The sequence below is a fragment of the Macaca fascicularis genome, chromosome 2 (assembly GCF_037993035.2).
Source record: "Macaca fascicularis isolate 582-1 chromosome 2, T2T-MFA8v1.1".
NCBI lineage: Eukaryota > Metazoa > Chordata > Mammalia > Primates > Cercopithecidae > Macaca > Macaca fascicularis.
The window spans coordinates 53,858,304-53,885,426 of NC_088376.1; the positions used below are offsets into that span (position 1 = coordinate 53,858,304).

At 39.7% G+C, this 27,123-nt stretch overlaps 1 long non-coding RNA gene across 1 annotated transcript in view; it reads left to right on the forward strand.

The window, feature by feature from the left end:
* Positions 1–15,511, forward strand: part of LOC135969651 (uncharacterized) — a 162,289-nt gene extending 146,778 nt beyond the window's left edge. Inside the window, exons 2-3 of the long non-coding RNA XR_010584990.2 lie at positions 7,439–7,501; positions 14,648–15,511. This is a non-coding gene — a long non-coding RNA (uncharacterized lncRNA). The remainder of the gene's footprint in view (positions 1–7,438; positions 7,502–14,647) is intronic.
* The last annotated feature ends 11,612 nt before the right edge of the window (positions 15,512–27,123 follow it).

Consider the following 27,123-nt stretch of genomic DNA (forward strand, 5'->3'; position numbering starts at 1 on the left):
CTCTAGCTATGAAAGCCCTACATGACATTTTTTTTTTTTTCCCAACAGAAAGCTGTTTCATTTACACTAAAAATCTGTTATTTTATGTTACCTACATCAATGATTGTAGCTAGATCTTCTGGATAACTTGCTGTAGCTTCTACCTTAGCACTTCCTGCTTCACATTGCACTTTTATGTTCTGGAAATGGCTTCTTTCCTTAAGCCTCATGAAACAGCCTCTGCTAGCTTTTAACTTTCCTTCTGTAATTTCCTCACCTCTCTCAGCTTTCATAGAATTAAATAGAGTTAGGATTTTGCTCTGGATTGGGTTTTGGCTTAAAGGGAATGTTGTGGCTGGTTTGATCTTCTATCCAGACCACTAAACAGCCATAAGGCTGTTTCACTTTCTTATCATTTGTGTATGAGCACATGTTGTTGGAAAAATGGCACCAATAGGCTTTCTCAAGGCAAGGTTGCCACAAACCTTCAATTTGTAAACAATGAAATATCAGTGAAGAACAACAAAGCAAAGCACAGTAAAATGAGGCACGCCTGTACTTTTTTTTAATGTAGGCAGCCCCAACATTTTCCATATGTAGTAAAGGAACATTTTCTGTGTTCATGAATGCTTATGACAAATGAATGAAAGAATAGATGAATAAATGAATGCAAAGAGCTCAGACTGTAAAGTAGCAGATATGTGATCTAGTCTTATTTCTGATACTCAGACTGGTTCTCTTTTTTCTCTCATCTTAATTGAGCACTGGACATTCCAGTTAACTCTTAAATTATATAACTCAAATATAATAAATTTGCAGCCAATGATTTCATTAGATAACTGGCTGTACCTCCTGAAGACCTATGAAGAGCCCTAGAGGCCAGCTCCACCTTGTTTCCTCTAATAGTGTTTTTTGCTCTGTCATTTTCTTCAACTTAGCATCTGTGTCACCTTGAACAAGTTGCTTAACTTCTCTACACCTTAATTTCTTCAGCTGCAACATGAGATTCATGATGTGGCTACTTCATAGAGCAGCAGTGAGGATTCGATCAGATAATGTATGTAAAGTGCTTAGAACAATGTCTACCACACTAAACACATGATAAATGTTTAATAAATATTGATGATGGTGATGATGTTTCCTTGATGTTTTTTAGGGTATTTTTCTGCATAGGAGGAAAGTAAACTCTGAGGCTTCCTGTATTCTCTAATGATTAATAAAGTACTGTATCATTGTGTCATATAGAGCTATATAGGCATGGACAAATTCATTTGTTTGCAATGAATTAGACTTCAAAGATTGGGTAATGAACTAAGGCAATTTAAAGGACACTTTGTGCCCTTTGGAAATGTAGATATTTTAACAAATAGGAACATATGAGTCATATAAACCTTAAAGTGAATGAATTAACTAGTTCTTTTCCTCAAAGCAGTGTTGATGGGAGGAAAAGAGTTGGTGCTAAGAGCCTGAGGGGTGGTGGAAGAGGAAAGGTAGAGTAATCTGCAAGACTGTCAGGTGTGAAGGGTGTGGGGACTGCAGCAATTCTTGCAAGGTCAGCAGAGTGGGCCAACTCTTTCAGTTGCTGGCTGACCTCAGCCAGGGATTAGGTTCTGTTCAAGGGCAGCATTGCTGCAATATCAAGGGGCCATGCTCTGGTTGCTGAAAGCTCATGCCCAGGACTGCTGGCTTGGGTTCTGGCTGTCTGACTGTTTTTTCTTATTTTATTTTTATATCTGTCATATTTTCTCAGTCAGCTAGCTTTTTGGTTGCAAGTAACAGAAACGCCAACCTAAACTGACTTAGGCATGAAGGGAATTGTTCGCGCTTATATAACTGAAAAGATCGGGGTAGTGCTGGCGTCAGGGTTCAAAAGAAGTCATCCAGGTTCAGTATTACGCCACCTTTTCTCAGCCTTTCAATGTGTTCACCTCTACCTCAAACTTCATGGCTTGATGGTGACAATAGCTTCAGATTCTTCATCCCCTCAGGTTTAAGGCACAGAGAAAAACAGTCTGCCTTTGCTTCAGATATCTGAAGAAAAGCTCCCTCGTGTCCCAGTGGCTCTGAAGGAGACTTGTGCTTGTCTCTGAAGAAATTACTGTGGCCAAGGGAAACACAAGCTCTGATGAGCTATTCCTCAGTCTCATGCCACCATTGGTACAGAGGCTGGAGGCAATTCCATCAGAGCTACCTGGATAGCAGATGGGGGAAGATTGGCTCCACAAACAGGAATCAGAGCTGGTTATTAGAAGTAGAATGAATGCTGGGGAGTTTTTCTTTGTTTTTTTTTTTTTGTTTTGTTTTTGTTTTTTGGTCCACTACCTCTTCTAGTATTTGTGTCTCTTTGATTCTGAAAACTCACCCTTGGTGTTTCCATCCCCTCACCAACTGTGGCTATCAAAAGAGTTAACCCCTGATGCTCAGGTTTGTCCTCTCCAGCCCTGTTGAGAATCAATGAACACTTAGTCACCAGTATCAGAAACTTTCTTGGATGCTCTAGGCCCAATGGTTTGAGACGATGACCAGGTCTAATAAAAGCTTTCTATTGAAGCCTACCTTCATAGCTTTCACTTTGGGGCCCAAGGTGCCTTCCCGATTTTCTCTGCTCCAGCTTTTCTGGGATGAGGGAAATGAATCCCTAACCCAGCAATTCTCAAGCCTGGATTCAAATTAGAATCACTCGAAAAGCTTTTTAAAAATTATCATTCCTCTAAGATCAGAAACAAGAAAAATTTTAAAATTCTCATTCCTCTAAGATCAGGATCAGGATCAAGGCAAGCACAGCTGCTCTCACTCCTTCTATTTAACATAGTACTGAAGTATGAGCCAGAGCAATTGGACAAGAAAACAATAGAAAAGGCATCCAAATAAGAAAGAAAGAAGTAAAATTATCTGTTCACAGATGATGTGATTTCATATATAAAAACCCTAAAAATTCCATTCACACACAAAAAAGTCTGTTAGAGCTAATAAACGAATTCAGCTAAGTTTCAGGATACAAAATTAACATGCAAAAATTGCCTGCATTTCTGTACACCAACAATGTATAATCTGAAAAGAAAGTTAAGAAAACAATTATATTTATAATGGAGTCAAAAAGAATAAAAATTCTTAGAAATAAACCTAACCAAAGACATGAAAGACTTGTATACCAAAAACAAATCATTGCTGAAATAAATTAAAGAAGATACAAATAAATGAAAAGACATCTCATGTTCATAGACTGGAGGACTTAATATTGTTAAGATGTCCATATTACTCAAAGCAGTCTACAAATTCAATGCAATTCCTGTCAAAATTCCCACAGCATTTTTTTCAGAAACAGAAAAATTAATCTGGAAATTCACATGGTATCTCCAGAGACCCCAAATTTTGAAAATAAAATTAGAGGAATCACACTCTAAAGGACACACACTTTGTAATATGTTATTTCAAAAACATCTCACAGAGTTACAGTACTCAAAACAATGTGAAATTGGCATAAAGACAGACATGTAGACCAATGGAATAGAATAGAGAGCTCAGAAATAAACCCTTGCATATCTAGGCAAAAGATGTCCAACAAGGGTACATACCAATGTTCATAGTGCCACCACTATTCACTGTAGCCAAGAGATGGAAGCAACCTAAATATCCACTGACAGATAAATGGATAAACAAAATGTGGTATATTCATATAATGGAGTATCACTCAGCTTTTAAAAGGAAGGAAATTCTGTCACATGCCACAGCATGGACAAACCTTGAGGATATTATGCTAAGTGAAATAAGCCAGTGACAAAAAAGACAAATACTATGTGATTCCACTTATATGAATACCTAAAGTAGTCAAATTCATAGGGACAGAAAGTAGAATGCTGCTTACCATGGGCTGAAAGGAGGGGGAAATGAGGAATTGTGGTTTAATGGGTATAGAGTTTCAGGTTTGTAAGATGAAAAAGTTCTGGAGATTTGTTTCACAAGCATGTGAATATACCTAACAGTCCTTAACTGCACAATTAAAAATGGTGAAGAGGGTAAGTTTTTTGTGTGGTATTTTTTTTTAACTACACAAAAAACTACACATCCTGAGCTCAACACCAGATCAATTAAGTCAGATAGAGTGGGGCTAGGGCTTCAATATTATTAAAAGCTTTCTGAATTATTTTATGATAAAGTCAGGGCTGCAAGTGACTGCCTTAATCACTTAATCATGAATTGAAGTTATCGACCCAACTCTTCTTCCTTAGCTGATTACGGCAAGGGGTAGGCCCTTACCCTTTTGCACAGAGTAGAATGGAGTCAGTTTATTGAACACCTTCATTGAGAGCTAGATTGGGGTTCAGATTCTATATGGGTCACCAAATCAACCCAAATAGGTTAGAAACAGGACATCGGTTCACTCAGATTTCCATACACACCTTTTGTGTAATTTCTGGGCAGGCAAAAAAGAGGAGATCCCTAGTGTTGCTCAGGGTGAGGTCCCAGACACAGCCAGACCCTTCCTAAGAGATTGTTAGGAGAAGAAAGATGGCTGGCAGCGAGGAAATAGAGAGACACTAGGAGCCCAGGGTGCTGCCAAGGAATGGAAAGCCACAGTGGGCAGCCGGAGGAAAGTGGCCACCTGAGACGAGATGGGTGGGGTAAGGACAGAGAGTAAAGTTCCAGAAGCCAGAAATGGAGAGCTGAAGAGAGAAGGGGAAACAATAACATTCTTTTTTTTTTTTTTTTTTTTTTTTTTGTCTAGAACTGGGCCTATTTAATTTGTTTTAAAATAAAAGCTGCTATGGTAGGGAAAACATCATTCCTTATTGGGGAGAGAATGCAGAACAGATAGTGATGTTTTCATGCAGGGAAGAATAATCAATATTCAAAATCTAACTTCTCAATACACAGATGGATTGAATTCAGGCTTCAGCATAATTTAATTAAATGGACTATTGTTTCTCTCTCACACTAGTTTTAGCGAGAGCATTGCAAGTATGAGGTGAGCAGGATTAGGTTCTAATTGAAGCAGATCTATCTGCCTCAAAGCCAAGGAGTACTGTATAAACAGACTGAGAAGACTTTTATTTAAATTTCATATTCAAAAGGGTGTGGGTGCACAGATGGGTACACGTTACCTCCTTGGTTTCCAGTTTTAGAAGCAGGGGAAAAAACGTTGGGTGAGTTCAAAAATTTTTTAAAATTACAGTTGAGTTTCTTCATAAAGCATATTACCTAGGTGGTATTGAAAGGGTAGTATGTAATTTGTGCTTCTGCAATATTTTCTTCCAGAAAATGTGTTTATATTTTATTTTCATTGATAATGAAAACCAATATTTAAATGCCTGTTATGAAGAAGCAGGTCAGGAGTTTTAAATGCACTGAGACAATTCCTACAATGACAGTATTAAGTCACTATTATTCCCATTTTTACAGTTGATGAAACTGAGGCTCACAGAAATGTTACACATTTTTCAAGGTCACTTAGCTAATAAATAGCAGAGCTGGAATTCAAAGTCAGTTATTTATGGTCCCCAAACCAATATTCTTTTTCTTAGATGTTTCAGATTTTGAAGGAGATGAAGCCAAGGTGTATAATTCCTTTGGTTCCATTTTCACAAAGTTAAACTTAAATAGCAAATATAACTCTTATTCCTCAAACTCTGCAAACAAAATTAATTTCTTTACTTTTCATAAATGAATTTAATGGTAATTTCAGGCCCCCACCCTACTAAATAGTCTACTAATTGCTGAAATGCCCCACTGTCTCAGCCCAAGTATTTCCTTGAAGTCTGCAGTCAGCTATTTCCACACTATGTTTTATCCTTGGTCATCCTTGGCATGCCATGGCACCGCCCTTGGGCCCAGCCACAGAGATCTGTTCCAGTCCCTGGGACTTCATCTTGAGAAAAGTCTTCTTTGATCATGCTTCCCCAGAAGTATTCCTCTCTCACCTCAAATTCTGATCCCAGTAATGAGTTTAGTCTTTTAAAAGTAAAAGACAGGGCGGGGTGTGGCAGCTGGTGGCTCATGCCTGTAATCCCAGCAATTTGGGATGCCAAGGTGGGTAGATCATTTGATGTCAGGAGTTCGAGACCAGCCTGGCCAATATGGTGAAACTCTGTCTCTACTAAATTACAAAAATTAGCTGGGCGTGGTGGTGGACACCTGTAATCCCAGCTACTTGGGAGGCTGCAGCAGCAGAATTTCTTGAACCTGAGAGGCGGAGATTGCAGTGAGCCAGTATCGTGCCACTGCACTCCATCCTGAGCAAAAGAGCAAAACTCAGTCTCAAAAAAAAACAAACCAAACCAAACCAAAACAAAACAAAAAAACAGAAAAGACAGGAAGAGGATAACAATAGAATCTGCTTCAAAGGGTTGCTGTGAAGATTAACTGAGTTAGTATGTATAAAATGCTTAGCACAATGCCAGATACAGTACATGCTAGTAAATATTTGCTATTATTACATTACTTTGTAGTATACTTATGTGTATCTTTTTCTCAGTTTTACTTGGTGGCCTGCAAAATACATGATAAAACGTAGAATTTGTGATGATTTGCATATAAGCAGTGCTGATATTGGTATATGCCCGCCAGGCACAGAAATTCTACTATTCTACTTCACACAATTCTCATCAAAGAAGGAAAATAAAAGTACAATGCTGTTACAAGTGTATGCACTGAATTTTACAGTATATTTTTGCCAAGAAAAAACTTCCATATTGTCTAGGGATCAATGAGAATTCCACCCTCCCCTTACAATTTCACACATCCTATGATTAGAATTCCACAGAGGCTAGCTTCCGCCTCGAGTTTTTCAAATCTTGTGTCTCCTCCATAGCCATATGTCCGGTATTATGTACTGTATCTCACTTTTGTACCACGACCCCTGGCCGTGAAGCTTGATTCCATAATGAATCAGCACAGTAGACAAAAGAGTTTTCCTGGATGCCCTTTCTACACTGCCGTGATTGAAAGCCACCTAAAAATCTCTCAATAAACCCAACTTAAGTGTAATCCCACCTCAACATCCCATTAGCCATATCCCAAAAATTCCCACCTGACAGGAAAGCAAACATAACAGCAGCGAAGTCTGATTGGAAAGAGATAGTAACCTTAATTAATTAAGGTAAACATGTCTTACATTTGCAAAATTTCCATAAAGCACTGTGTACATTTATGGCTAGGGTCCCTCTGAGGTCCCTGAAAGGTATCTATGCAATAGAGGGGCCTGAAGCTTCAACTTAGTTGATTTCACAATACATCGCATCGTGAGTATTCAGTGGGATGATTCATGTAAAGGGCATAGGACTGTGCCTAGCACATCCAACAAATGTCAACCCTTGTCTGCAGTTGAGTGGTTCTAGGGCTAGTAGGCATTATTTGTGCTGATTTTTGTCCACATGCCATCTCCTCCCTGTCTGCCCATTCTTGGCCCTTCTGTAACCTGCTGTGCCTCGGGAAGCTGACCCCTGTGCTCTTTCTTACACAGACTTCCTTGCCCCTGGTGGTTTCCTGTTGGGTTTGGCCAGTGAGAGGCATCAGCAAGAAACTGGTAGGTAGGAAGAAAAAGAGTTTGGGCTACTTATATTTGTTCCCCCTATCTCCATGTGCTCTCCCTCCAATTTCCTCATGGTTCGGGCTCTGTCTGCACATAGCTGTAGCTCCTATTGGGTGACTTCTCTCCTAGGACTATAGATTGTACTGGTTTTGATAACATAACTTCCACCCTTTGCTGCCTTCAGGCCTAAAAGTAGAACAGGTTTCCTGTTGCTATTAGTCCCTGGAGGCCTCATCATCCTTTGTTGGTTCCCTTAACCTGTCCATACCTTTGTAACTAGTCGCTTAATTAAATCCCTTTCAATAAGTTCTTTTGAGTATGCTGTTTCTGGCAGAATCCCTGATTAATACATTGTTTGTTCTGACCCTAACTAGTATGCACCATGGTCATTCTTTTTCTGTCTCCTGATATTCTGAGATAAAAGGTGTTGCGTATTTTCTCCTTCTCAGAGTAAGTCATGAAAAATGTGTACATAAAGTCGTTTTCCCCTCCAGTAGTATGGCCATAAACTGTGTGAAATCTATGTGTGACTTAGAGGAGAGCTCTGCTTGTTGATCTAACTGTTAATTTCCCCTGGGGGTAACATGTCCCTTGGAGTACTTAGCCTCTCTTTAAAATTTTTACGTTTCCATATGTGTTTATGTAACCACTTAGTTCTGTCCTATGTAGCTCTAGGGATATTTGCTACACTCAATGGAAGTTGAATTGTCCTGTCATATTACATAAGATGAAAACCTGACTCCATTCAACTGCCAGAGCAATAGCCAGAGAAGACATTAAGTGAGAACTGATTTTTGGCCCGGAGATCCTTTTCCATTCATGAGTCCTCTAGGGTTTCTCCAAGGCTGCACAGATGGTCATTCTACAAAAGGAATATAGTTTTCTCTCCCCTTAGGAAATACTTAATCTGGACATTAGAACTGTTTCTGAGAGTGGGGAGGAACACAGGAAAAACTCACCAGCACAATGTTTATTTTTAATAAGAGAAAGGGAAAAGAATGTGCAGATAGAGAACATTCTTATGCTTTCTTCTTCATACAGCTGCAGGTGAGATCTCCAGAGACTCTGACTTTAGAAGTGCACCAGACCAGGAATCTCTATAACAATACTGCCCGTGAAGAGCATGGCTCAGGCCTTCTTTGATCTGATAGTCATGGCCACCCATGAAGGACTTGTATTTGCCAAGTACTCCACAAAAATCTCACATCTGACTCTATCCTAGGTTGAACTGTTAATCTGTTCTTTCATCCCTTCAATCAGTATTTGTTGAGTGCCCATAATGGAGGAGGCCTTGTTTGAAGTGCTAAAGATACAGCCGTGAATATGACAAAGTCCTTGCCCTCATAAGCTTACATTCTAGTGGTAGAGGCAGAAAATAAACAAGTAGGTAATTAAATACATATATACATATAATACCTTATAATTGTAATTAGTGATAAGAGCTCTGAGGCAGTAATGCAAGGTAAATTTGTTGTAATCAATCAATATCTTATTAATGTTGGTATGCAGAAAAGAATGAACAATAGCAGGCCTGAGGCTGCAATGCTTAGACCAGCTGCTTGCAATGTTGACCCTTGGCTGGTATCTGGAAACTTGAATAGTAAACAGTTCCCTAGACTGACACAAAACTTTCCATAAGCGATAAGAATGGTTCACTGTAACTAAACTGTCTATCCAAACAATATGGTTTCTGTCAAACACCTGCTTTCCTTCTGGGAGTCTGAAATTCAGTATGTGGTAGGCAGAGGGTGCCAATGTGACCAGCTACCAAAAAACCTTGGGTTCTGAATCGTTAATGAGCCTCCCTGGTAGATAGTATTTTCACATGTGTTGTCACAATTCATGGCGGGAAGAATTCAACATGTCTTGTATGAGTCTGCTGGAAAAAGACTCTTGGAAGCGTGTGCTTGGTTTCCTCCTGACTTCACCTTGTGTGCCTTTTTCCTTTGCTGACCTTTCTTTGTATCATTTCACTGCAATGAGTCACAGGGGTGTGACTTAGCTGAGTCCTGCGAGTCCTCTAGTGAACACCAAATCTGGGATGATCTTGGGGACCCATGACACAGTTGGGGACTCTAGAATTTTTCCAAACAAAGGAATGAAGGAGGCAATCCAGCTGGCAGATGGTGGTGGGGTAGCTTAGAGTACTACACAACAACTGGGGTGGGTCTCAACAAAGCTGCCATTTAAAAAACGACAACAAGAAGAACAAAAGACAAAATAACATCAAAAAAACTCTGAAGGAACACCTGGGGGATATTTAGGGAGTGCTAACAGTCCCCAGCTAAGGAACATGCGGACGTCAGCATAACCAAAAACCTTGTGGCCACACATGTGTTCTCAGTGTCCTTGTCAGTGTGCTCCTTGAGGAAGGGAAGTGTGTTGCAAGGTCTTGGTACTTTCATAGTCAGAGAAGGTTATTTTGTATAATAATGAATTAAATGAAACTTTATTTACAGATTTTTTTCTTAATTTTCAGGAACACAGCATAGGTGGTGGGCCCATGATCACTGGTTGAAGAAAGTTTTAAATCTCTCAGCTTGTTTTCACTTTTGTTTTGTCAGCAAAATAGGCCTAGTCTTGATGCTTAGTGGTGCCCTATTATGTTCACATGAAGGTTAAATCATTTTAAAAAGAAGGAATAAGGCCAGGTGCAGTGGCTTGTGCCTGTAATCCTAGCTCTTTGGGAGGCCGAGACGGGCAGATCCCAAGGTCAAGAGATTGAGACCAGCTGTGTCACCCAGGCTGGAGTGCAGTGGCGTGATCTTGGCTCACAGCAACTTCTGCCTCCCAGGTTCAAGTGATTCTCCTGCCTCAGCCTCCTGAGTAGCTGGAATCACAGGCGCCCGCCACCATGCCCAGCTAATTTTTGTATTCTTAGTAGAGATGGGGTTTCACTGTGTTGGCCAGGCTGGTGTCGAACTCCTGATCTTGTGATCCGCCCACTTTGGCCTCCCAAAGTGCTGGGATTACAAGCATGAACCACTGCACCTGGCCCTGTTCCTCCCTTTCCAGTCAAAATTTCTGGAGAGGAAAATTAACTTGTCTCCATTTGCTCATCTCCCATTCACTCCTCACATCCCTGAGATCTCACTTCCAACATCCATCGCTGTGCTAAAAATGATTCTCTAAAGGTCTCCAGTGTTGTTCATATTGATAAACCCAACAGGCACTTCAGTTCTTTTTTTAAAAATTATACTTTAAGTTCTGGGTTACATGTGCAGATGTGCAGGTTTTTTACATAGGTATACACATGCCATGGTGGTTTGCTGCACCCATTAACCTGTCACCTACATTAGGTATTTCTTCTAATGTTATCCCTCCCATAATCCCCCACCCCCCACAGGCCCAAGTGCGTGATGTTCCCCTCCCTGTGTCTATGTATTCTCATTGTTCAACTCCTACTTATGAGTGAGAACATGTGGTGTTTGGTTTTCTGTCCCTGTGTTAGTTTGCTGAGAATGATGGTTTCCAGCTTCATCCATGTCCCTGCAAAGGGCATGAACTCATCCTTTTTTACGGCTGCATAATATTCCATGGTGTATATGTGCCACATTTTCTTAATCCAGTCTATCATTGATGGACATCTGGGTTGGTTCCAAGTCTTTGCTATTGCGAATAGTGCTGCAATAAACATACATGTGCATGTGTCTTTATCACAGAATGGTTTATAATCCTTTGGGTATATGCCCAGTAATGGGATTCCTGGGTCAAATGGTATTTCTAGTTTTAGATTCTTGAGGAATCCAGGCACTTCAATTCTTACCTTGCTCAGCCTCTCTCTAGTACTTGACACTATTGAACTTCTCATTCTTGAAATTTCTTAACAACTAGAACATTTCTTTCCTGATTTCTCCCCATTTCTCTGACCATGCTTCTTCATCTCCCTAATGTGATCCTCTTAACTTTGCTCATCTTTTATGCCAGGAATTAAAAACTCAAATGCCTATCAGGCCAGGCAAGAAATATTTTTAAAAAATGAAACAGCTATAAGAAGTAGCAGCACCAACGTAATGATCAATAGAAGTTGACATTGGCCTTGGTGTTTTAAAGACAGTGGAGACAGTAAAGAATTGGAGAACAGGTATCTCGTTCAAAGAAGAAAACTGCTACTCAGCTCTGGTGGAATGTTGCTACATGAAAATGCAAGCCCAGTGGGGCCAGAGCTCCTGGTCTTAAGAGAATCTGGAAATCTTCATTTTCAGGTAAAATTCCCTGATTTTTAAAAGTTGGGGACAAAGTCTAATTTGGCTCTGTCAACCAAGGAAATCATGCTGTACTTATTTGGAAAATTTGTCTTAAATAACTGTATGCTTAATGGTTATACACTGGCCCTTTGGCTATTCCTCTATATATTCTTCTTGTACCAGCTCATCTCTTCGCATGATCTTAACTTCCACTGAGGAACTGAAGATCCCCATCTCTCAGTCTGGTTTCTCCTGTGACAGTCAGATTTATAAATACAATTATTTGCTGGATGTTATACTTGGATGTTCAGTAAGCAATTAAAGTTCCACATGTCTAAGCTTGAACTCATGATTTCCAAACATCTCCTCCACCCTCTCAGCTAGTTTTATCACCATCCTCCTAGCCATTTGATCTAGATCTCTAGGAATTAATCTGGAATTTGGCTGTTATTGTTGCTCTCTGCCATTCACAGATTTCCACAACCAAGGCCTCCAACTGCATCTGTTATACTGTGTGTACTACTACCACGTCTTCATTAAGGTCCTCAACATCTCTTACTTGAAATAACACATTAGACTCCTAATTATTCCCAACCTATTTGCCTATAGGTTAGCCACATCAAAATATATTCTTTCTACAGAGAGCAGAGTGATAAATGCAAATCTGATTACTCCCCCTTCCCCCTGCTACAGCTTCTTGAAACATTTCAAGGTTCCCCATTGCCTACAGAGTCAAGCCCTAGCTTGAAAGTAAGGTTTTCATGACTTTGCCTCTCCTTTTCTAGTACTTGATGCTCTGGCACTGCCAAATAGCCTGTAGCTTCTCACGCACACCATTGTGCTTCCTGCCTCCTTGACTTTGTTCTTTCCTTTTTTTTCTGTCTTTCCACATTCTTCTCGATACCCCTTAATTGTTACTGTTCAAAATACTTCTATTTCTGGAACTCCTTCCCTGAATTTCTACTTTGGGCCAAGAGTTCCCCATCTGGGCCCCGTAGTCACTGTGCTTATGTGGCACAGCTCTTCCTATGTCACATTGTAACAGTGTGTGTATGTGGGTATCTTCTCCCTCCAGCCAGCAATCCGTCCTAGGGTAGTAATTGTGCTCTAATTCATCCGTATCCCCTCACTCCATCTTAGCACATAATACAATTCTTGACACATGATGCAATAAATATCACCAAACTAAACTGAACTAATACTTCAGTTAGGGAAGTAGAAGCAGAAATCATGGTTCTTGGTAATGAGAAATTTCCCATGGGTAAGAAACGGGGGTGGAATTTAACCCAGGTCATAAAACAAGGAGAAGTCGGGATAAATTTCATGTGTACCATGCAAAACCACAAGAAGAAAACAGAGCTAAGTGGTAGTACACTAAAATCCCAGAAGATGGGGTTATAGCCTCATCATGCTAGAGAGACAAATGCAGTCTTGGGCTATAGTAGTTGAAGCATCCGTGTCCAACTTCAGAGAGGGAGTTGTCCCAGTGTTCTCCATGCCACTCAACCTGTAAACAGAATGCTGTCTCCCGCTCTGGGTGCCTCATGCTTGCATGATCAACTGAGAGATAGAGACCAGCATGGTGAGGAGTTCCAAAGCCATGGAACTAAAGGGAAGGTTGAAGAGCTAGGATATTCAATCTCAAATAAAAAGAAATTCTTAGTGGAAATCTGAAAAGAGCATTGAAGCATTGGAAGCCCCTTCATTTGAGAAAAGGAAAGTATCTACTCATGAAGCACCTGAAGATAAAACTGGGACCAATAAATTAAAGCTACGGGGAGGCAAATGACAATTGCATGTCAAGGACAATTGTCTAAAAATCAGGCCTGCCCAGAAAGTAATGAACTGCTTCACCAAGTAATGAGCATCCATCCCCATGAGTGCCTGGGGAAATGCCAAACAGCCAGCTGCCAAGGTAGTTTTGGAAGAGGTGACAGCCTGGACTAGGTGACTAGTAGGTGACTTTCCAATGTTAAAAGAGGCAGAATTCTGTGAGATTAGAGTAACCACCTCTGTTTTTTTTTTTTTTTTTTTTTCCTATGGAAAAGGTTAAAGTTCTCCTTTCAAGTGAAGATACAGAGAGACAAAGATCTTTCATTCAATTTCATCATCTTAGCAATGTTTTGGCTCTGTTCTTTCCATGTGAAAGACCACATTTGAACTCCGTGGTGTTCTCCAATCACAATCTCCTACTTTCCTTGAACTCTAACCTCTTTTTACAATCATTCCATCACTGATAATTTGCCTGGTTTTCCCCCACCACCCCACTTCCTTTGGTGCTGCAGTAGTGTAAGGAACTTCCCATTACTCTGTGGACAGAGATGACTTTGGAAGGCCACAGAAGTGTAAATGGCTGTCCTTTGCCTCTGTTGGTTGGAACTAGGTAGGAGGGGATGTGTTTGGCCATTTTGCAATGCTATAAAGGAATGATTGAGGCTGGGTAATTTATAAAGAAAAGAAGTTTATTTTGGCTCACAGTTGTGCAGGCTGTACAAGAAGCATGGTGCCAACATCTGTTTGGCTTCTGGTGAGGGCTTAGGAAGCTTACAATCATGGCAGAAGGTGAGGGGATAACAGGCACTTCACATGGCGAGAGCGGGGGAGGTGCCACACCCTTTAAACAACCAGCTCTCTGGGTAAACTCAGAGGAAGAAGTCACTCATTACCATAGGGATGGCCCCAAGCCATTCATGAGGAATCCTCCCTGTGACCCAAACACCTCCACCAGGCCCATCTCCAACACTGGGGATCACACTACCTTGCCTCATCAACTCTGACTTCTGTCCTTAAATAAAGTTCTGTATCTCTCATTGGCCACAGAACACATGTGTCATGTGTCATCACATCATGGAGTCTCTTGACTCAACATGACCCAGCTAAAATATGCATAACTCCTCTTCCCAACACTACCACCACTACCAATTCATTCCTCATGTCTCTGCTTCCTTCACAGCTATCTGGTCACCATGAAGTGATGAATATGAGAGAAGGATTAAGAGCACTGCAGAGATGTGGCCCCTCATGGCCAAGCCCCTGAACCACAGTCAGCAGCGACTTTCTTCCAGACTTCTATTGATTGGACAGAAAAAAAAAGGATAATTTGAGCCAGTGTAAGCTTGGCATTCTGTTTCTTGCACTCAAATGTATTTAAAACTGGTATCCCAATTCTGATCAACTTCAGAGTCTGTGTTCTTCCTGGATTAGCCCACTGAGACTTATCACCAGTATTTAGAACACATCTTGATACATGGCCAACACTCAAGTATGTGTTAAATGAATGAATAACTAAATTCAACATCAAAGCATTAAAAAATATTAACCATTAAAAACATCATGAGTAGATTCTATTCACAGTACCAAAGTCATGGAACCAATCTAAGTGTCCATCAGCAGTTGACTGGATAAAGAAAATGTGATATATATATATATATATATATACACACACACTATGCAGCCATAAAAAGGAATGAAGTCATGTCCTTTCCAGCAACATGGATGGAGCTTGAGGCCATTATCCTAAGTGAAATAACTCAGAAACAGAAAATTAAATACTGCATTTTCTCACTTATAAGCAGGAGCTAAATAATGGATACACATGGACATACACAGGGAAATTATAAAACTGGGAAAACTGGGGACTGCAAAAGTGGAGAAGGTGGGAGGAGGGTGAGGGTTGAAAAATTACCTGTTCGGTACAATGTTCACTGTTTGGGTGGTGGGTACACTAGAAGCCCAAACCTCACCATTACACAATATATCCATGTAACAAACCTGCATGTCTACCTTTCAAATCTATAAAAATAAAAAATAAAGTACATTCAAAGTTTAATTTTATGCTTTCTAGAGAACACCTATGAGATTTCTAGTGTACTAAATTTAAATGTAAATAATCATGGTTTTTTAAAAAAAACATGTAGAAGCCCTGATGAATACATTTTGATTAGACTAATACTTTTTTAAAGGCAGCACAGTTCCAGCTACAATAGGCTAGGAATTTTCTGGTCTGTCACAGTGGATTGTTAGGATGGGGTCTAAACCGCTTTTTTAAGCCCAGGGATTACTAATCAGCACTTGTTTTCCTGGCCCTGGTTGTTAACTGCTCATTTGGCAAAATGCCACATGGTTAATCACGTCCTGGCTTCCTAAATCTCTATGTTTTTAACAAGAGCCTTCATTTCCTGGGCTAAGCTGCTCCAAAGTGTTCGATAACTGAGGCGTAAAGGCTGAGTTTTCAGAGGGATGAGATATTTCCTGAACAGGTGACCAGAAAAGTATAGCTGTCAGTTGCATCTCATGTGTTTTAGTAACCAGATTTTGATTAAAAAGAAAAAAGAAAAAAAAAAAAAAAAGAGGCTTTGCTGAGGAGTTGTAGATTTGAAAGTTAAAGCTTCATGTTTTCCTAGTCACTTATATCAGCGATTGTCAGTTTCAGGGAGACTGTCAATGTTTGTGGTTGCTGATGCCAACCTAGGGCAGTAAAATAGATTTCAAACTTGTGTTTATCAAAAATATTGTTACTGTTCTCCTTGGTAAACCTTATAATAAGGAAAAGTAAATTTATATTTTAAATTTTCTGCTAAGAAATATTGGTTTATCGGTTTCATACATTAGGTTTCCAGTGAGGTTTTATTTTTTTAAGAGCTCTTGTATTAAAACAGTTGAAAATCACTGAGAGATCAACACAATAGAGGATGCTTGCTTAGGGAAAAATAACATCCCCTGCCTTCAAAGGAGGTTTTAAGCGTTAAAAAATAATATATGTGAGAGCATCTAGCACAGTGCTTGGCACAAAGGTTAATAAAGTTTGTTGGAAGAAAGGAAAGAAAGGGAGGGAAGGAGGGAAAAGTTAGTGACTTAGTTGTAAGCGGGCATGCCAGATGTCTTTGGTTCCTCTAGATTCACTTGTCACTCTTCTCCACTTTGTTCTTCACTGGGGCAGGGGAGGAGGGTGCTGACTTATATGGACAGGTCACAAGGACTCCCTTGCCTTCTGGCCTCTAGTTTGCTTTGAACAATAGGAATCCCTGGTGGGAGCCTAAAAGGCATGAGGAGGAGGTCAGGGTGTCCACGCACCTGGCTCCTCCCTTAGGCCGGTTACAAAGCTTTGTGTTTCTCTCAAGGCAGCTTCTCCTACATACTCTTTCCAAGTTCTGGTAACAGCATTATCCCCTTGTCTCTTTGGAGCTGGAGTAGTAGCAGCCTCACTTCTACTAACTCCACGTTACTGCCCTATCCCTTGTGTTCCCTTATGTAATGTACAGTATTGTAAATAGATGCTTTGCAGGAGACCTCTTGAATGATTCTAAGTAGGGGTTTGCCATGTAGGGGTTGTCACCATACCATGACAGATACAGTGACTGACTGTGTATTTTTGGACCCTCTAGAAATAGTCTTTACCCTTTCCCCCCATTTTCTATATCCTAGGAGGCAGGTATCTGCAGACCTCCTACTGGGTTTGGCCAGTGGATGCCACCATCAGAAGATTAGAAGGTGTGAGGAGAGAGGAATGGGTTATTTACCTCCTGCCAGGCTTTGGTCATTGTGTTCCTCTACTTAAGACCACAGCTCCTATCAGGAAGCCCCTCAGAGCTTAGCTTCCATCAGGTCCTTAATTTTGCCCTTCCAATTCTATGGATGGTATGGCTCCCCAGTGGGACTCATTCCTGGGTGCTTCACTGTTGCTTATTGGCTCCCGTGACTCTGCCCCCTTTTTGTGAAACTACCCCCTCATTAAACTCTCCTCAGTTATTCCTGGAGTGTGTCATCTGCTCCCTGCCAGGACCCTGCCTGATATAGCGGGTTTTAAGACTTGTGGCATTATAATACAAATCACAGTTTTATTGATCACCAATGATTTAGTTTTCTTTTTTTATAAGTCCTAGTAAAGTTATAAGATTGTTTAAACTCAGACAAGTAGCAAAGATGATGTTTTCCCATTTTTTTCTTTTCCTATTTCAAGATAAGGAAAGTACATACAGTAGATAAAACAACACATTAATTGGTCCCTTGTCCAACTCAGGTAGAGTGTGTAGTCAGGGAGGGGGGAAGATGGCAGCACAAGAATGTGAAAAACTTGCAACCGAATAATCAGGAACACCATAATGTACTCAAAACGTGTAGCAAACAGAATGGGAAATCTTCAACTATAGATTGTATCTATACTAAAGGACATCTCATAGATTTAAGCTCAAAGGAACATAATAGATACGATATTCCTCTTGAAAATTCATCAAGTCAACCATCTCCATGGAAGGAAATATAAATTTCTTAGTTTAGAACTTGGGAGATGGAGATGTGAGAAATAAAAATGAGTAAGAGAATACATCATGGTTCTGTGATCCATGATTCCTAAGACATTTCAAGTGAGTAAATCTGTTCTGTATTTAATAACTTTCAGAGAACACCAGCCTGTCTTTCCTGATCACCATCACTTAACAAGTTAATGCAATGCAACAAATATTTACTGAGAGCCTACTCCATGTGAGGCACTGTGTTAGACACTGTGGCTACAAGCATGAATAAGCATGGCAAATGAATACACAATGAATTCAAATCAAAGCAGACTATGATAGGTACACAAGTAGGCTTCCCATACTGTAAACACATGTGTCTTGGGAGCATGGAATTGGTTCTGTTGTATCCTTGTATCTAACATTAATTCCTTAGGCTGCAGTTTAAACACAGTTCCATTTCATTTCTGAGAAGAGATGGATAGCAGCTATTCACTATCTTTCATGTAATTGCATCTCAAAGCTTAATTTAATGATGACTTCACCTCTCTGCTCTCAATCCTCCCTGATAATCTGCCTTCATTATCCCAGTGTGGAGGTCCCAGGTCTTCTGTTCTACATGCATATTTCTCTGGTCCAAAGGGACATCCAAAGCATTAAATTTGGGGGTACCTATGTTTTAGGGTAATAGAGGGAATTGTCGAGTTTGTGACAGTTCCCCATTGCAGGAGTGTTTGCTGGTCTTTTCACCTCTTAAGACACAGGAAACAGTAACATTTTTAGGCACATACGGAGCTAAATCAAAGAGATTATTTGTGACTGAAAAATAATACTCCAGGGCTATGACAGTCCCAAGTCCTACCTGGTTATCCCAAGGTCTGAGAGGTCAGTATCTGTATAGAGCATTTACTGCAGAGATAAGGAATTTCTGGCCTACAGGATAAAGTCCAAGCACCTCAAACTGGTATGGCAGGCAACACATTCAGACAGCAGTCTGGACGGGGGCCTTGTTACCTGTTTGTTCACTCTGAACACTAGACTCTTGGCTGTCTGCTCAGGACAGACACCTACATACAAAACAATATCCAGAGGAGTTGTTTAGCTAGGGAATTTATGAAGATGGCAAAGATGACGACTAAAGCCACACTTTGAACTGAAAACTCTACAAAGTTTATTATATATATGGTTACATCCAGCTATCCATCAAGGGGATATATAATAGCTTGCTGTATTTGTCTCTAGTTGAGCCTCGCTAAGAAACTGGTAGTAACATTCACCAGCCGCCTTCTGCATGCTTCTCACTATTTTATTCTTAGGTTCCTGTGCAGGAATGCTCACTTTTACCTCTTAATTTAATGACTTTTGCAAATAATCCTTAGCTTCTGAAATTTAGCCTCAGGAATGATTGGCCTTGGGCAAATCTAAGGCACTTCTGGGGTATGCAGTATCCGTCTTGGATCAGCATTATTTGGAGCTATAATTGACGAGTGGGGAGGGAAGAGTAGATTAAACATCTTTTGGCTTGAGTGATTACTTTTTCTTTGGAGTGGGCTCTGAAAATAAGTGCCCTCTGCACAGATGCCTGGTTGCCATGACACATCCTGTGTAACACATTAACCCTTCCCTCTTGGTGATAACAGTCGAAACATTATTGTTCCATCATCACAAACCCAGTCAGGATCCTTACCAAGAGGTTACTGCTTATCTTTCTGTTTCTCTCTGCTGCCTACCATGCACCTTATTCTTCAGCCACAGCCATGCTGTTAACTTTTCCTGCACACATTTTTCCTTTATCAGTCTTTGTGTCCCTTCTGTCAAAAAACTAAACACAAACGCTTTCCCAATTTGATGTCCTGGTAGAGAGCTACTCACCAAGATCTGTGAGTTCTTGCCTAACTCCCTGGAGGAGTGAGTTCATGCTGTCCTTTTATTCTCACCTCATAATATACATACCTCCTCTTGTACAGTACTTACGTTGAATTATAGTTATTTATTTGTCTATCTCTTCCCCACCTGCTAATGAGACTATTGGCCCTTGAGGGCAGCAATGGTGTCTGATTCAGCTAGGAATTCACAATGTCCAGCACATAAACAGGCACGGAGAAGATGCTCTATAAATGCCAAATGAATGATTATAAGGCAGGCAAGAACTTCCAACTGCCCTAGTAAAACCATTTTCTGGCTGACAGGGCAGAGATTCTGGTGAAACAGAAACTTTGAAAACAATCCTGAGACTTTTATATTGAGGTTCTTAAAATGTCCACAAGAATTTGTCACTGATTCCATGCCAGGATGTGCATGCTTAGGAAATATTATGTCATAATTCTTTAATAAAAGGCATGTGGTTTCCTCTGCTTGGAGCACGCTTCCCTGTACCCACCCTAAACCAGACACCTCCAATTATCTTTCAGGTTTTAATGAACTTCCTCAAATGTTACACCATATAATAATGGTCTGTTTACCTAACTGACTTCTCCCAGTAAATTGTAAATCCATGAAGGCAGGATGTATGTCATTTATGTCCAACACTGTGTCCTCAATCTTACAGAATGCCTAGTGCATAATCAGTGCTAAATATTTTTTGAATGAGTGAACGAGCTATCCATGTTGGTTTATCCAGTGATTCTTAAGAAAAAACATAACTAAATCTTACCCTATGAAGTTTCAACACTGTAGATCCAGCTCCTTTTAAAGTTAGCAGAGCAAGGCAGGTGAACAAGATAAATTTGGCAAAGCTTTTAGAACCTTGCAAGAGACAAGACATTAAGTCAATGTAGATTATTGTAGCAAATCCTGAAAAAAAATTCCCTGCTGACTTTTATATATTTAAATGAGAGCTATTCTTACAATGATTTTAATGATTCATTTGTGTTGCATCACATACATTAGTAGGCAGGAATATTTTTACTGTTTTACTCACCACAATTTTTTCCCAAAGCAGCTTTCTAAGAGTAACAGAATAGCTTAGATGGTGTGATACTTAGTCCTTCACTGCTCCACGGTGATACTGCTGGAAGGGGAAGGTTTTTCTATTGCTGTGTCCCACGGTGGATGATTTGCCTTTAGTTTGACAACAATCATTTCAGGCTGGAAGGCTATGAACAGACAATTTAGAGAAATAGTACAAATGGCTGTTGCTTATCAGAAAAATGTACTCCTACCCTTTTTTGCCTTATGGGCAAAAATCTTTAATATTTATAATAAGCAATATTATAAATATTTATAATACTGCAGCAAGCCATAGGAAAATGGGCTCTCTCATTCCTATGTAGAGGGGACTATAGATTGGTATAGGCTTTTTATGAAGACTAAGATTGAAAATATAAAGATTTAATCAAAATTTAATGCACATATTCTTGGACTCAGCAATTCTACTTGTAAGAATCTATCCTATTGATACACTTGCATAAGATGGCTCCACATATCATCTGTAGAATAAAGAGCTACTTCCCAGACAGTCTCAGCATTGTCTTATATCCAAAAGAAATACCAGTGAATCCCCAAATCACTGAATACAATGAAAACTCCACTGAAACCTCCAAAGTATGCACCAAAGGGAATTCTACTTACGACCCGCAGCTAAACTTCTGAAAATCCTTTCCCCTTCTGTCTTTCCCCATATCGCATATTACAGCAGCATGAATACCTTTACCTTCTCTTTCTCATACACAACTCTTCCAAAATCTTCTAAATTCAGTCTACAATTGTTCTTTAAATTTTCAAATGTGTATTAGATTTCTTTTTCATTTTAAAATATTTATTTTTACTTTATACACATCTATACAGTCTTATATAACTATAATTAATCTTATTTTTTACTGCTGTGGTTCCATTCTTCCCCTGATCTTCCCATTGTTTTATCTTTTCACTCTCTTTTTTAGCTCAGGAGCTGGAAACAATATCCATTTATTATCTCACAGTTTCCTTGGGTCGAGTGTCTGGGCATAGCTTAGCTATGTCGTCTTCTCAAGGTCTCAGGCTGCAGTCAAGGTGTCATCTGGGGCTGCAGGCTCATCCAAGGCTCGGGGGTCATCTTCTAAACTCATGTGGTCATTGGCAGAATTCACTCCCTAGTGGCTGGAGAACTCATGGTGACTAGCTTCTTCAATGCCAGCAGGAGCAAAAATCTCTGCCATTTCTCAGATCTGATCTCAGGGATCATTTGATTAGATTTGGTTCACTCAGGATAATCTCCCTTTTGATGATCTCAAAGTCAAACCTTAATTACATCTGCAAAAATGTACTGTTGCCACATAAGATAATCACAGGCGTGATATCTCATCATATTCACAAGTTCCACCCACTCTCAAGGGGTGAGGATTGTACAAGGGTAGAGAATCATTTTGGATTTTTGCCTAACACATCCTCTACCAATATCACCCCATATTAGTTTCCTTTTGATGTTGTAAAGAGCTGCCACAAATGTAGTGGCTTAAAACAGAAATTTATTTTCTTACAGTTCTGGGCCTCCTGGATAATTCAGGGTGATCCCCCTATTGGAGATCCTTAACATAATCATACTGCAAAGTCCCTTTTGCAATATAAATTGATACCACAGGTCCTGGGGATTTGGTTGTAGACATTATAAGGAACCAAAATTCATCTTACTTTACCTGCCCCCAACCATACTAGGTAAAATCATGTTTTAATGTCTTCTGTTACTCTTAAATACACGCACGCACACACACACAAACACAAACACATACACATGAACACATGTGCATATATATATACATATACTGAAAGGTTTTGGTCATTGTTAAATGGAAATGCATTTGTGTTATATGTACTTTTCTGCATTTTCCTTTTCTTAGTCAACAAAACTTCATGGAAATCCTTGTTATCTGATTTAATTCTAATTTATTTTTTTTCAAATTTGCAACATAACTTTCCTTGAAGTGGATATTTTACCATTTATTCAACCATTCCTTTACTAATATGTATTCCTTTTGTTTCCAGCTGTGTTTTAATTGTTTTTGTTGTACACACATCTGTAATAAACCTTCTCTTGCAAAGGTATTTTTTATCCTTTATCCTTTATTTCCATGGGTTAGGTTTCCAGGAGTAGAATTACTAAAGTAGGGTATTTATATTTTCCATTTTACTATATATTGCCAGATTAATTTTTCAAAAAGTCTGTAGCAACTCACATTTTCATCACTAGTGTTTGAGTATCTTTTCCCTTTTACCCCTGCGAATAAGTCTTGTTATTCTCTTTAATGGATACTAGTCTGTGTTCCTCTACTGAATTTTCTTACTTACTAGTATGTGACCATTTTTCATATGTTTCATGTATTTATAATTTGGATTTGCTCTTCTATGAATTGACTCTTCTTAATCTTTTTCCACTGGGTTGTTTGATCATTTCTTGTCCATTTGTAAGAGCTCCGTGAATATTATTGTATTAGCTAAGGTAGTACTACGTTGCCATAACAAATACCCAAAATCTCAGTGATTTAACAGAATAGAGGTTTATTGACAATGAAATAGGGATACTCTGCTCTACCCAGTTATTAAAAGACCCAGGCTCTGCCATCTTCAACAGTGGCTCCTTAGTTCACCTTGGGCTGTCATCACGCAGCCTGCACATAAGGGAATACAGAAAGGTTTCTTGGGCCAGGTCTGGAGGAATGCTCTCACTTCCACTCACATTCCTTTACGCAGCACCTAGGTGCTTGGCCATAGCCTATGGGAAGGTCGAAAACTGTAATCTATATGTAAGCCCCATGGGGGTGGGGTGGAGAGAGAAGAATGGATTACACAGGGGGCACCAAGAAACCTTTTGGGGGTGATAGTTATGTTCTTTATCTTGATTGTGGTAATGGTTTCATAGGTGTGTTATATGTCAACACTCATCAACTTGTACAATTTAAATATGTGTAGTTTGTTGTATATTGATCGTGTATCAATAAAGCTATAAAAATGTGATGGGGAAAAAGGAGTGTGTCTCTTGAGGAAAAGAAATATGTTTAGTGATCAGCAAACCAATCTTTCTCATTATTATATATGTTTATGAATATTTTCTCCAATTTGCCATTTTTATGTAGTCAAATAGGCCTGGGGAGTGGAGGCAGTGTCCGGGTTATCAAGATTAGTCAAGAAGGTCTCCTTTGACCCTACAGTGGACTTTCCATTTCTTAGATTTTCTTGCAAGATTCTAAAGATTAATATTTGACTTTACTCTTCAGCTTTTCTTGCTGGTTTGACAAATTTTCTATTCAGTCCATTTTATTTTCTTGTGGTAATATGGAAATTCTAGTATTCTTTTATATCCTGTCAACAGATATCTTCTCAACTCCTATGCTCATAGACATTTTTCTCTACTATCTGAAAATAAGCCAGTAATTATTCCCACTAGATGAATTCTAAAATAGCTCTGAATACATTTGTTTCCTCCCTCTCCCCTCAGTATTTCCCAGATGAGGCCTTGGCAGCACTGGTGCCCAGCCCCTCTCCCCTCCTCAGTGTCTGAGATTTGCAGAGACCATTTAATACTTCGATTTACAATGGTACAATTGCCTTTGTAGCTTGATGCTTCTGTTCTAAAACCCCCTGTTTAACACCTATATTACAAATTCCCAGAGCATCTACCATTAGGTTAACAGCCAATATTTATTGAATCCTTACTTTGTGCCAGGCACAATTGAAGAAGTTTACATGTGTTATTTAATCTTTACAACTCTGTGAGGCAGACGAAGAAAATGAAGCACTTTACAGATTAAGAAACGGAAGCATTGAAAACTTAAAGAACAAGTTCACATGTCCAGGAAGAGGTAGAGCCAAGACTGGAACCCAAAGGATCACCCTGAGAGCCAGTGGTCCATCCCCAGCAGCACGGACGGCACCTGGGAACTTATTAGAAATGCAGGATCTCTGATCTTCATCCTAGACCTGCTGAATTGAAATCTGCATTTTGACAAAATCCTCAGGTCATTAAATGCACATGAAAGTTGAGAAATGCTGTTTTATGCCATACTGGGGATTGTGGGTTACATGAAATATATGCACTCTGAATTCTGGCATGTCCATAAACAGCTTTGCCAGCTCAGTCGGATGAATGAGAGCTTGGCAAGCATAGGGTTCTTGGGCTGCTGCTCCTTCTGTTAGTCATCTGTATGGCTAATACGGATATTATTCTTTTTCTTTTGTAGGTAGTGTTTTTCCCTCTGTTCTAGAAGCATGTAAGATTTTCTCTTTATCTTTAGAATTCAAGAATTTTAGCATGCCTAAATGTGTATGTTTTCTCATCAATCATTCCTGGAGCTTGGTGAGCCCTTTCAATTTGCAGACTCAGATTTTTCTTCATTGCAGGGAAATGTTCTTCTAATTTGTTTAATTATTGCCTCTCCTCCATCTGTTCCTTTAGCTCCTCTGGAACTTCTATTATTTGTTAGTTTGATACCCTTGATGCACCCTGCAAGTCTTTTACCCTTCCCTAAGGATTTTCTTCTCTTTAATTTTTTATCTATATTTTGAGATGATTCTCCAATTTGATTTACCAGATAATTAGTAAATCTCCTTCAATTTATCTACTGAATTGTTTAGATGGAAAATCATATTTTTAGCTCCAGAAAGAGAGAAAGAGAGAGAGAGAGAGAGAGAGTGTCTGATTACTTACGTCTCCTTGAGTACTCCTTCTTTGATCAATTTTTTACGTGTCTCCTCAGTTTGATTTTACTGGGCATGTGTTCTGGTTGACCTGAGTGGTCTTCCTTTCTTTGTCAGACCATCTCATGGCTGTATTCATTGCTCTTGTCTGCTTCCTCGGCTCATGACTGGCTGTGTAGTGTTTTCAAGACAGCATTCCCACAGGTGTTGGAAGATGGTGCAGCTCTTTCTCCCGAGAGGCTGCAGTGAAGAAGCTAGCAGGCTGCAGGCCCCTTGGCATCACCTGTACTCTCATCATCCTGTACTCTCCCAGTCTCGGGATCAGGGAGGACTCTGCCCACTGGGCCAACTTCCTCTAGGTCTCCCAGGAGCCAGGGAGATGTGGCACACTGATGTGAGACTGAGGGCCACTGATCTCTGAGACGAAGATTTTCACAGAATTCCTTGCTTTATGCAAAGCTCCCGGGGGTGGGGACTGTGGGTGGAAAGGATTCTCCAGCTAGCTTCCCCAGTCCACGGAGTACAAAATTCTCTTTGCTGGAACTTTTACAGAGCCTCATAAAGAGGCTAGGTATCTAAAGCCTCATAAAGCTATTTGTCTCAAGAGAGGCAGAATGATTGGAGTTAGGAGTACAGCAGAAAGGAGTCATGTCTTCTCCAGCTTCCCATAAACCCCTTTCTGCAGTCAGCATTGTTTTTCATGGCAATAACAGGAAATAACCTATGAAAAAGGGCTAGATAAATGTGTTATTATAGTACATACATACACAAAAGACTGTACAGTTCCTAAAAAGAATAAAGCAAATCTATTATGCACCGGTGTAGAATTATATTGATGATTCATAGTACAATGGGGAGAAAGAAATTTGAGAACATAAATTCTATGATCCCATTTTAGGAACATTCAATGTTTATGTGTATATACATTAAGACTTTGTGATTGCAGGAGAGAAAAACTGGTTTTGATTAGCTTGAGCAAAAAGTACAATTGTTTTTTGGATGAGTACTGAGATAGCTCATAAATTAATGTCAAATATTAGACTATCAAGATTTAGGAAACGAAAGGAAAAGACCCAGGGCAACATCTAGGCCTCAGTGGCAGCATTACACAGATCTTTTCTTCAGAGCACTACCATTGAAGTAGCTCAGCGCCTAGCTCCCAGTCCCTCTGATACTCTATTGGAGAGAGAATCTGACTGTCTTGACTTGGGTCATTTGCCTATTTCTGGATCAATGAGCATGTTCAAGAATTGTAGGTAATATATAGAATATTTTTCAGAGTCTCCAGAGATCTCTCTCTGTGTATCTTGGGCCATTCCCAAGGAAAGGAACATTACTAGGGGCTTGGAAGCAAAGTGCGTGTGTGTGCATACGTGTACACACACATACACATACATGTACACACACACATGCACACATGCATGCACACACATCCCCCTAAATACTCATCAAACTACTACTTCTAAAGGGTTGGAATAGATGTATGTAAAGGACAAAAGGGGCAAATTTTTTCTCTTTTTGCTTGAAACACTTTAATATTCTTAAATTTTTTATGGTAAATATTATTAAACCAAAAAAGAAAAAGGAAGGA